The sequence below is a fragment of the Mirounga angustirostris genome, unplaced genomic scaffold (genome assembly GCF_029215605.1).
Source record: "Mirounga angustirostris isolate CCGP_5_RB_7025 unplaced genomic scaffold, mMirAng1.0.hap1 SCAF_13, whole genome shotgun sequence".
Taxonomy (NCBI): domain Eukaryota; kingdom Metazoa; phylum Chordata; class Mammalia; order Carnivora; family Phocidae; genus Mirounga; species Mirounga angustirostris.
Window position 1 is genome coordinate 68,203,112 of NW_026991721.1, and position 10,871 is coordinate 68,213,982.

At 37.3% G+C, this 10,871-nt stretch overlaps 1 pseudogene; it reads right to left on the reverse strand.

Moving 5' to 3' along the window:
- Positions 1–10,418: 10,418 nt before the first annotated feature.
- LOC123858173 (U4 spliceosomal RNA) lies at positions 10,419–10,551 on the reverse strand (annotated as a pseudogene).
- Positions 10,552–10,871: the final 320 nt, after the last annotated feature.

The window sequence follows — 10,871 nt, forward strand, 5'->3', positions numbered from 1 at the left end:
CCCTTTTACCTGAAAAGTCTTTGTCACATGTCCCAGACCCTAGAGCCCCTGATGAGATAGTCTGTCTTGCTCCTCCAGGGTCCCTGCTGAAAGTTAGATTTCAACCCTGAAACTCAGGCCAGTGTCTGGAATCCAGCGAGCGATCTGCCTGTAGGTGTTACTCAGGTGGTTCTTCCGGACATCTAAAAGTTGCTACTTAAAGATTTCATCTCCATGCTCTCCCCACTCCCTTTGTTAGGGCACTTGAACGGCTTGCTGGGCCCTGACCTGCCCTTCCTCTCAGCACCTGTTGCTCAGTTTCCATCCTCAAGAGCCTGCCTGTGCCTCCTATATAGGAAGATTTTGTTCTACGTCTGGTCCCAGACTTCTAGAAATAGCTGAGCCATACAGAAGCAGCTCCCAAAATATGACTAAATATAACATTAAAATAATCTATATTCTTAAATTTAAAAATACACAGGCAAAATAACTCTACTTCTCTTTTATTTTGTCAAGCTAGCATTGCAATATGATTTATTTTTTTAAATTACAAGTCAGTTGGTTTGAAATCATTTGGGAAATGGGTACTTGATGCTAATGACTTTTTAAAATATGTTAAGAAATCTTAAAGAAATCAGAGGTATTTCTAATATAACACATTCTGATGTCTGAGAAAAGATATCCTCAGCACTGTATAAACTCAGGTGAAACTTAATATTGTTTATTTTATTTTTTTAAAGATTTTATTTATTTATTCATGAGAGAGAGAGAGAGGCAGAGCGAGAAGCAGGCTCCCAAGGAGCAGGGAGCCCGATGTGGGACTCGATCCCAGGACCCTGAGATCATGACCTGAGCCGAAGGCAGACGCTTAACCATCTGAGCCACCCAGGCGCCCAATATTGTTTATTTTTAACATTCCCAATGGTTATTAACTAGCAGAATGTCAGCGTTAGAAGAGACTTTAGAGGTCAGCAGTAATTTCCCTTTTGAATGGGATAAGTACAGAAACCTCATAACCTTTAAAAAATAAAACTACGCGAAGTCCTTCTCCACATTGTGGTACTATGCAATGCATTTGAAAACTCTTACTACTTCTTTTCAATTATCATATGATCTCACTGATATGTGGAATTTAAGAAACAAGGCAGAGTCATAGGGGAAGAGAGGAAAAAATAAAACAAGATGAAACCAGAGAGGGAGACAAACCATAAGAGACTCTTAATCTTAGGAAACAAAATGGAGTTGCTGGAGGGGAGCAGGGTGGGGAATGGGGTAACTGGGTGGTGGACATTGGGAGGGTATGTATTGTGGTAAGCACTGTGTATCGTGTAAGACTGATGAATCACAGTCCTGTACCTGTACCCCTGAAACAAATAATGCATTATATGTTAATTAATTGAATTTAAATGAAAACAAATTTTTAAAAAATAAAAGAAAAAAATATTCCTGTTGCAGCAAACAGAAAGTTTTTCTTGGCATCATTTTCTGGGAGCCTTGTTCCTACCAAAGCCATATCCTAAAAGGAACATCTAGTATTACCCAATAAAAAATAATATTGTAATGAATTATAATAAGTTGTTTTCTCTGTAGTTCAGACTTTCTCCTGCGTCATCCATACCACCACCATCCCTGTCCCCATCTCTGCTGTGGTGTTACCCCAGGAATTGCTTGGTCCCCCTACTGTCTGCCTTCTACATGAGTGAGCATGCTGAGGGTTGCGTCTTTGTTCACCCAGAATCTACTACGGTGATTAGCACACATCATTATCTCAATAAAAACTTTTTAAAAAACTGGATAAAAGAACGAAGGAAGAAAAGATGAATAAACAACAATTTGTATCAACACACACCGAATGTGCATCTGAAATTGAGAAACTTTTCCAAATCGATGATGCTTTTGAAAAATAACCTGATATTCATATTCTTTCTTTTCTTCTGGTATTTTTGTGGTAGAAGTAATGCAAGTCAAGCACTGCCTCCCTTCATGGGTAGTGAATTCCTGCTCATTCTTCTTAGGACAAAAATGTAACAGTTTTTTGAAACCTTTTTTTGTCACTCCCCCAGGCAGCATTTTATTCCTATTCCTGTTTTGACTTATCACATTATATTATCACTTCCTCCTTTAGCATTATCTAAAACCTACATGAAAATTATATAAATCTTTTTGCATCATTCCAAGGTTATTCACTGTGCTTTTATAACTATGCATTCAATTTTTCTGCCTTTGATACATTTTTTTTTAATTTTTTTTTTAAGATTTTATTTATTTGCGAGAGAGAGAATGAGAGACAGAGAGCATGAGAGGGAGGAGGGTCAGAGGGAGAAGCAGACTCCCTGCTGAGCAGGGAACCTGATGTGGGACTCGATCCCGGGACTCCAGGATCATGACCTGAGCCGAAGGCAGTTGCTTAACCAACTGAGCCACCCAGGCGCCCTTTGATACATTTTTTAAAGATTCATTTATTTATTAGAGAGAGAGTCTCCAGCAGACTCCCCACTAAGTGTGGAGCCCAATGTGGAGCTCACAATCCTGAGATCATGACCTGAGCCGAAATCAAGAGTCGGACGCTTAACCGACTGAGCCACACAGGTACCCCTCTGCCTTTGACACTTTGTCTATGCTCATAGATATATTTGATGGCCATATATTTATTTCTTATCATCAGTTTCACATCATAGGTAATTAATCTTTTAAATGACTTCTGTTACTTTCACTCTGCCAGTATGAACAAATAGTATTTTAGTGTAATAACAGAAGTCTGAAACCTGTAGTAAATAGATACACTTACAAGTGTATAGCACAGATAATGAATATACTGCTGAGTTTTGATAATTCATATAATGTCCAGTGGTTTGAATGTCAGTTAATAACAGACAGTCTTAAGCTGACCAAAGGAACAATTTATAGGAAGTAATGAGTATTTTATATTTTAGATAGTACACTCTTGTTTCATTTGTTCTCAGTGTCATTTGACTTAAGTGTACTAGTTTGAACCTATGTGTAACTCAACAAATTCATCTGCTGAAATGTCCAAAACAAGATTCTCTACCTAAAAAATACATGACCAAAGAGAGATACATACTTAGATACATAAATAGATTCATAAAAACATAGGTAGATACATAGATGTTGTATATACATAGATACATAATTCTATCCATCTCGAGAATACTATACTGTGATGAAATGGGAGCTTATTCATATCCAATGAGTTGCTTTTTTTTTTTTTAAATATTGGTCTGTGGTCTAGTAATCCATGGGACAGGCAAGGTCTTATGACCTAAGGATTAAGTTCTTTTTGGTTGAATTACCTTTATCCATCTTCTCATGTCCTCAGGCTTGTGATGTCAACCAGACCTTCACATTACTGGTCAATGGAATTTTACTGTCATGTTTCTGGCATGTTTGAGTGAGACTTCAGCCAAACTGTCTTCTGATAGAAACTGACACCAAGATACCGTTTTTGGAAACTTGAGGTTATAAAATCCCATTAGGACTCTTTAGCCATGCTTGGAAATCCTGGATAATTTTCCAAAAAATAAGCCTCTCAGACCACCTTCTGGTGGACCTTCCTTCCTATATTGCTCAGTGCTCATTCTCCCTGACCCCCCCAATTTCTCCTGTTTCCTTACTTCTCTCTCAAAATGTCCATCATGTCTTCTGAAACCCACTTTCTGCAGTAAGCATTCTCCACTCCATCTTCTCAACTACACACCCAATAGTTCTCCAATTGTTTGAGTAAATCGAATCTTAGCATAGATTAGAAGATACTGCTTTGCCTGCATCTTTCTAGAGCAGAAAACAGCAAAATTCCTCTGTAAAGGGCCACATAGTAAATATTTCAGATTTGATGAGCCATACAATTTCTGTTGTAATTAATCAACTCTGCCATTGTAACAAAACAGCCATAGACAATACAAATGTGAATGAGTGTTGCTGTGTTTCAATGAAACCTCATTTACAAAAACAGGAAGCAGGCCAGATTTGGGGGGTATAGTATGGCGATCTCTGCCCTAGTGTAAAGGGTGCTCATTCAGTCATGCCCCTTGCTTCACAAAAGCAAACAGTCAAGAATATTCTAACTTGCCAGTGTGTTGCTCTCCCCTCCTGTGTCAATCATCCTTTACCCCAGTCTCATCACTATCCTCTACCAATTTCTTGGTCACTCCTCAACCTATTTTGAAGAATCTGACAATTCATACTACTCCTCCTAACCCAATGCTTATCCGATGTCCGGAATTTCCTTGGCAACCATTTAATATCCAAATTCCAAAGGCATCACTTTAATATTGCAACATTTAATTCCTTGTTTATCTCAACTTTGATTATCTTAACTTAGAATCCATTTCCTCTACCCTTATTTATGACCATATCTTGGTAAGTTCATTTGTTTTTGGCCGTGGGGTATACAAAGATTAATAAGAAATGGATCTTCTCCCCCAAGTATCTGAAGTTTAGTGGTGGAACTCTGCAGGCAATCAAATAAATACATTGCAACGTATTTCAATAATAAAGGAACATGTAAAGGGATGATATGGTAGCAAATGGGAGAAAATGATTAACTTTCTTAAGAGGAATCCTTGCAGATGAAGCAACATTTCAGCTGGATCTTGAAGCACAATTTGAAATTGACTAGGTGGAAAAAAGATTTAAAGAACATTCCAGAAAGGAGAAGCACCACATAACAAAGGTGCGGAGATACATATCAGCTTGTGTGAGCTTCCACTGCTAGAGAACAAAAGTGAAAGGGCTGGGAATGCTAGGAGATGAAACTATTGACAAGGGACAGATCTTCAAGAATCCTAAATGACTTCCATGCAGTTTGGAAGACAGGCACCTGGAACACAAGTTGGGGAGAGGAAGGATCTAGCAAAGGAGACTATAAAGGTGAAGGAGATCAGACGAGGGGAAGAACCAGATCACAGAGGTGTCTTCCAAGACAAGAGAGAAGAACATTTTAAGAGGAGTGGGAAAGAAAAAAAGTTTTCAGACACAGCAAGAACCAACAGAGCTATTGGATCAGTGGCTTAGGAACAACTTTACTGGAATTTCAGAAGCAGAAATCCATTGATGATTTAGTGGAATAGTTAAAACTATTTTTATGTGTTCTACTTATTTATCAAATATTGTATTTTTATATTGACTGGTATCAAAAGCTCTCTATATCAATACAAATAACTCTCTTTTGGGGTCTTATTTTTTAGATGTGCCCTATTTTTAGACTGAAGACCCTGAAGAACAAATAGCTACAGTTTCAATAAACCCTAACAATGATTTTTGATATTAAAATACAATCATCAGTAGCTTTATTTTTCTCATTGCAACATTTGCCTCTGTTTTATGAAAAGAAAAACATTACAAATGCCTTCCTTATTATTACTTGTATCTGTTCTCATGCTTCCTATTCCTATCATATGATTTCACATGATTATAATTAGTTATTTTCTCAGTAGTGATTAAATACTCATTTGCTCTTTCTTTACTCTGCCAAACACATTTCACATTTAACAAAAAAATCCCACTTTAAAAGTCTTGTTAAAATCCAAAGAATTGAGTTTAAACTTTTCTTCCTTGACTTTCTGATTAAAGTAAATTTGTTTGTAGAAAAAAAAATGAAATGTTAGTCGTAAATGCTACTTAATTGTTAATACTAGGGAAAAGTAATCATTTTAGGCTAAAACAACCTAATGTTCTTATTTTTTTTAACTTGGCTTTCAAAAATGTTGTAAAAGAACAGAAACATCTAGAAATATGTTCCAGAAATCGTGCACTTTAGACTGAAATTGTTTCTTATTCTGAAATGATGGAAACATTGATGATTGTGCCCATTTTAAGTCTCAGCAGGTCATAAGGTTTCTTGGCAACCATGCAATAATGAATTACTAATTAATAATGAGAACTTGCTTCTTCAGCAACTGCTTGCCCATCCTTAAGAGGTCAATGTAAAATAAAACTTTTCACCCTGGTGAAGGCTGCAGGTTTCTGCACTGAGGATACTTACTAAAAAGTTGTTGTTTGAAATGCCTACACAGTGATCTTTGTGAAATAAAATGGTTGGCTGATTTCATTCTGTTTCCTTTTGCTTAGGAGGTTACCTGAGGGTGACAGGGAGACTTCTCTGGAGCCGCATTTATTTTTACAACAATCTGAAAGAGTTGAATCTGTGGGCAAGTCATGACATTTATTGAGCATGAAGATTTAACAGTGCTGTGAAACAGGGGCAGGATTCCTACCCACGTGGAGCAAGAATTACAGTATCAATGGCAGAACAATATATACACATGAAATTAGCTAAAAACATTTCATTGCAGGGGGTCCCATACCAGGAATATTAGGAATATCATCATCTCTCAACCCTTTAGTGATATCTAATCATCTGATACATTGTTAGGAAATAAGTTTAATTAACAGATAATATGTTAAACTAGATTTATATCTGCAGCCTGAGTGTGGAAACCACGAGAAACTATCTATAAATGTCTATCTGCCTTGTTTCCAATCATGAGAGAATTTCCTCTTTCTGTGTCCCTTTGGAGTCCCAGTCTTGAAATCCAAGTACATACTTCTGCATTCTAATGTCCATTTGGAGAACTTTGCTTTTGATACTCACCCCTCCTTTCCTCGTGTCCTCCACCTTCATTTTCACCACGGACAAGTAAGTGGTAGTTGTTTTAAAATGGCCCCAAATCCCTAGCCACTCTTTCTTTGAGAGGTGGAATTTCTTTCTCTACCTGTTTAGTTTAGGCTGGTCCAATGACTTGTTTTGACCAATTGAATAAGGCAATAGAAACCCAATGTGGACATTAATACGGAATCTTATGGGATCTGTAGCTTATACTTTTGAGCGCCTGGACACTCTTGGAACCCAGCCACCATGCTGTGAGAAGCCCAGACCATGTGGAAGAGGTCATGACTCTGGTCAGCAGCCCCTTCTCCACATGAGATCTGAGACAACAGCCATACCAACTGCAGTCATTTAAGTGACCCGTCTTGGAAACTCTAGTTCAGCAGAGCTTCCAGATGACTGCAGAACCAGCTAACATCTGGTCTAATATGGTAGAAGGACCATACAGCAGAGCCCAGTTAACACAAAATAGAGAAAAGGAATTAAAAGTCATTTTAAGCTACTAAGTGTTGGGTAGTGTGCAACATAGCAATACATAACTAAAACACTAACTGAATTATTATCTGAGTCGCTTGCTTATTAAATTTCCTATGGATGCTTGCTTACTAAAATTTAAGGGTGTTTTGTTTGTTTGTTTAAGAGATTTATTTGATGAGAAAGCATGGACTTAGAAATCAATGAGATCTGGTTTAAATAAAGACTTTACTTCTTAATGTAACTGCATGACTTTGGACCACGTATTAAATTTTCCTAAGCCTCATCTTTCCCTTCTGCAAAAAAAAAAAAGAGGGTAAATAACACCGACTTCTTAACAGTTATTGTAACAATTAAGTAAAACAATGTGTACCAAAAAAATCTTACCTCCGTTCACCATCCATGATCCATGATCCATCCATAAGCACTTATAAATATCAGTCTCTTCCTCATTGACTGTATCCATATTAGAGCCATGTATTTATTGATTTTTCTTTCTCTAACTCTCAGCTTTACATATTTCCATCTTGTTACTGCTCAAAAGACTAAAAAAAAAGGCAAGCATCAAAAACATACTGACAGACAGGCTAATAAACAAATGATTCTGCTTGGTGTTTGGAAGTGGCCTGGGCTGTCCCTCCAAGTTCTCTTTCAAATTGTGGCAACTCTTAGCACAGGTACCTTCCACTGGAATAAAACTGAGTTGCCAGGCTTTTTATAGTCTGACATGGGAGAGTGTGGCTGCAAATGACCCTTTTCACCTTCCTCAACACACTAGCTTGCCATTCCTTACATGCCTCCATCCTCCAAACCACACTCCTGACTTCACTGGTGATTGAAAATGCCCTTGGTAATTTGATAATCCAAATCATTGCTCCTGCCAGTTTCTCCTTTTGAAAATGTATTCTCACAAAACAAAACATTCTACCGTTGTATATATTTTGAAATCTGGTGTAATTATCCACCTGCTTCAGGAAGCTTACAAAATAGAGTCTGTTTCATCATAATCTCTTCTATCTTTGAATTCGAAGAATTTAGATTCCACAAATCAGGTGGGACAATCTGAATAAGGTACTGTCTTGGGATATGTCTTCTGTTTTCGTGTTATTACATAACTGTTCTCTGAATATTGTTATCTATTCAGCCAGATTGAAAGCTTCTTGAGAGCAAAGTCTAACACTCCCCAAATGGGTGATATTGAGCAAGTTACTCAAGCTCTTAAAACCTGTAAAATAGGGGTTATAAATCCATTCTCTGCAAGTTACTTGAATTTAACGAGATAAACACATAAAATGCATAGTTTAGTACATAATTATGTTCAATATAAGCCAGTTAATTTTTATGTGCAGTTTTGGAATATGCCTAGGCATTGGGTGGAAAGACATGATGTTTGACTGAGTCCTTGATGTGCTCATAAAGTAAATTAGAAAATACTGTTGCCAGGGCTTACATGATGTGTATGAAAAACAGGTAACAAATATATAGTTGATACATGGAGCACCAAATTAATTTTTTAGTCCATTAATTTTCTTTCAGGAATATTCTGATAAAGTCAAACACCCTCTGGACTTGGAACCTTCAGCTATTGAAAACTGAAACCTAATTGTTTTAGTCCAGCACAGGATATAAAATCGCATGAATGAGAATGATGTTTAGCTCTTGGATACAGGCCTAAAATAAGGATTCTGGGCAAGTGAAGACAACAGGAAGGCACCACCTGGTTTTGATTCACTTCAGCCAAAAAAACAGTGTTTGAACAAGAATACGTCCCTGGTCTTCATCTCTTCTCAGGCGGCTTTTCAATAACTAGTAAGAGGGACTATCTGTTATATCTCTAGGTACAAGGATTCCAATTCTAGGAGCAGAGAGCATGGCGTAGATACCATGATGGATGATGAGGAAAACAATGCCATTGTCCACGATTGGTCCAAACCCCCATGTAAAGATCTCCAGGGATTCCTGTCGATCGCACAAAGCCGAGTTTCTTAAGTTTGCTGAGCAAGGGACAGCACAACACTAGCAAGGGTATCCCTAGTTCTCAAGAGTGAAAATTTAGGGAGAGGTACTTCTAGAATTGGGGTTGGGGGACAATAGATAGATGTAGTGATCTTAGAGCAGAAGTTTAGTAAGCATGGTCTGGGCCCGAGCTGGTCAGAATTTATAAACAAGACAAATCAGTGAGACAGTCATGGTCTTCTCTTTGAAAAACATGAGTTCTGACTTATGATAAACCAGTTCATCTGTGGTCTTATCTTGGAACACATGGGTCCAAATGGGGTGATGTAAAAGCAGTTTGGGCTTACGTAGTGTATGCTGCATGCCACAATTTAATATAGTCTGTTATGCAAGTCATACTATGTTTTGTAAATTGTCACTTCTATTTTAACTTTTCAGAATGTACATAATAAGCTCTTAAAAGAGACCTTCAAACTCACTACAGTGGTGGATTTCTAACAAGGAAGAATGAGGAAAACAATATTTTCATGTTTGAAGGGAAGATTCCAAACTTTTGAGTGAAAAGCCAATGTTGTTATTACTACTACACTCATTCTATCCAGGTGGCTTACTGAAGAAATACTTGAGAAAAATACATCAGACACTGGAAAAGTGAGGGTAATTTCCATTTCTAGACTATATCAGACAGATTTTCACATAAGACATATTGCCAGGAACATCTGGCAGTGTGAATGATCCAGACAGAGTTTATCAGCCTGTTTCCTAACAATGTCATCAGAATGACCAGAAATGTGGGCACATTTGTCTTTGAATCTGAGGAAGGTATCGTGAACATCCCAGAATATGACAGAACCAATGACATACCATTTGAGGAGCAAAATAAATGATTTTTTGTTTTGTTTTGTTTTTGTCCTGATGCACTGGCAAGGAGAGCTTGAAATATTGGAGGGAGGAAGTAAGACAGCAAATAGATGTAGCAAATATCAGGGAATCCCTTAATTCTCTAACAAACAAATATCTCTGAGGACACGGTGCTGTAAAAACCAGCTTTGTTATCCGAATCATATTAAAGAAAAATAATGGCCCAATCTCTCTATTAAAATAACACTGTTGGGGTAAAAACAAATTTTTTTCCTAAGTAATTAAGTATACTTGGCCATACGCATTTGACTAAACATAATACTTGCTGGTTTCATACACTAATAAAAACAAAGAACTGTGTTTGGAACTAAGCCCCACACAGAGGCAACTGAAATCAGTTACAGTTCCTAATCACAGCAGATGCAAAGATCTATTATGGTAGTTTATTTAATGAAGGGAATAACTGACCACTATTTGATGTGAATAACTATTTAAAATTTTTTTTTCTCCATGGCCAAGTGAACTTGTGTTAAAAGTGTCATAATGACTCGGGTACTCTTTAGAGTTTACAATTCATTCTTGTATATATTTTTAATTAGCAATAATCGCGCCTCGGATAAACCTCATTGGCTATGATACTGCCACTGAGCAAAGCTCTTGTACATATTTTTAAAAGGTCGAGCCTCATTAATAGCCCCATGGGCCGTCAGAATCACCTCTGTGTTAATGAAGAATATTTTAATTTTAAGAAATGCAACTCAAACTACTTTAAGAGAAAAAGGAAGATAACTGGTTCATATAACTAGAAAGTTTAAGGGTAATAGCTGCTTCAGGCATGGCTGGATCCAGGGACTTAATAGAGATACAACTCTCCTTCCCTCTACAGTGCTTTCTTTTGCATTGTGGCTTCATGTTCACGTTCTATTAGGTAATCAGATGTATTGCCACTTCAGCAGCCCTTCGTCTATGTTATAGC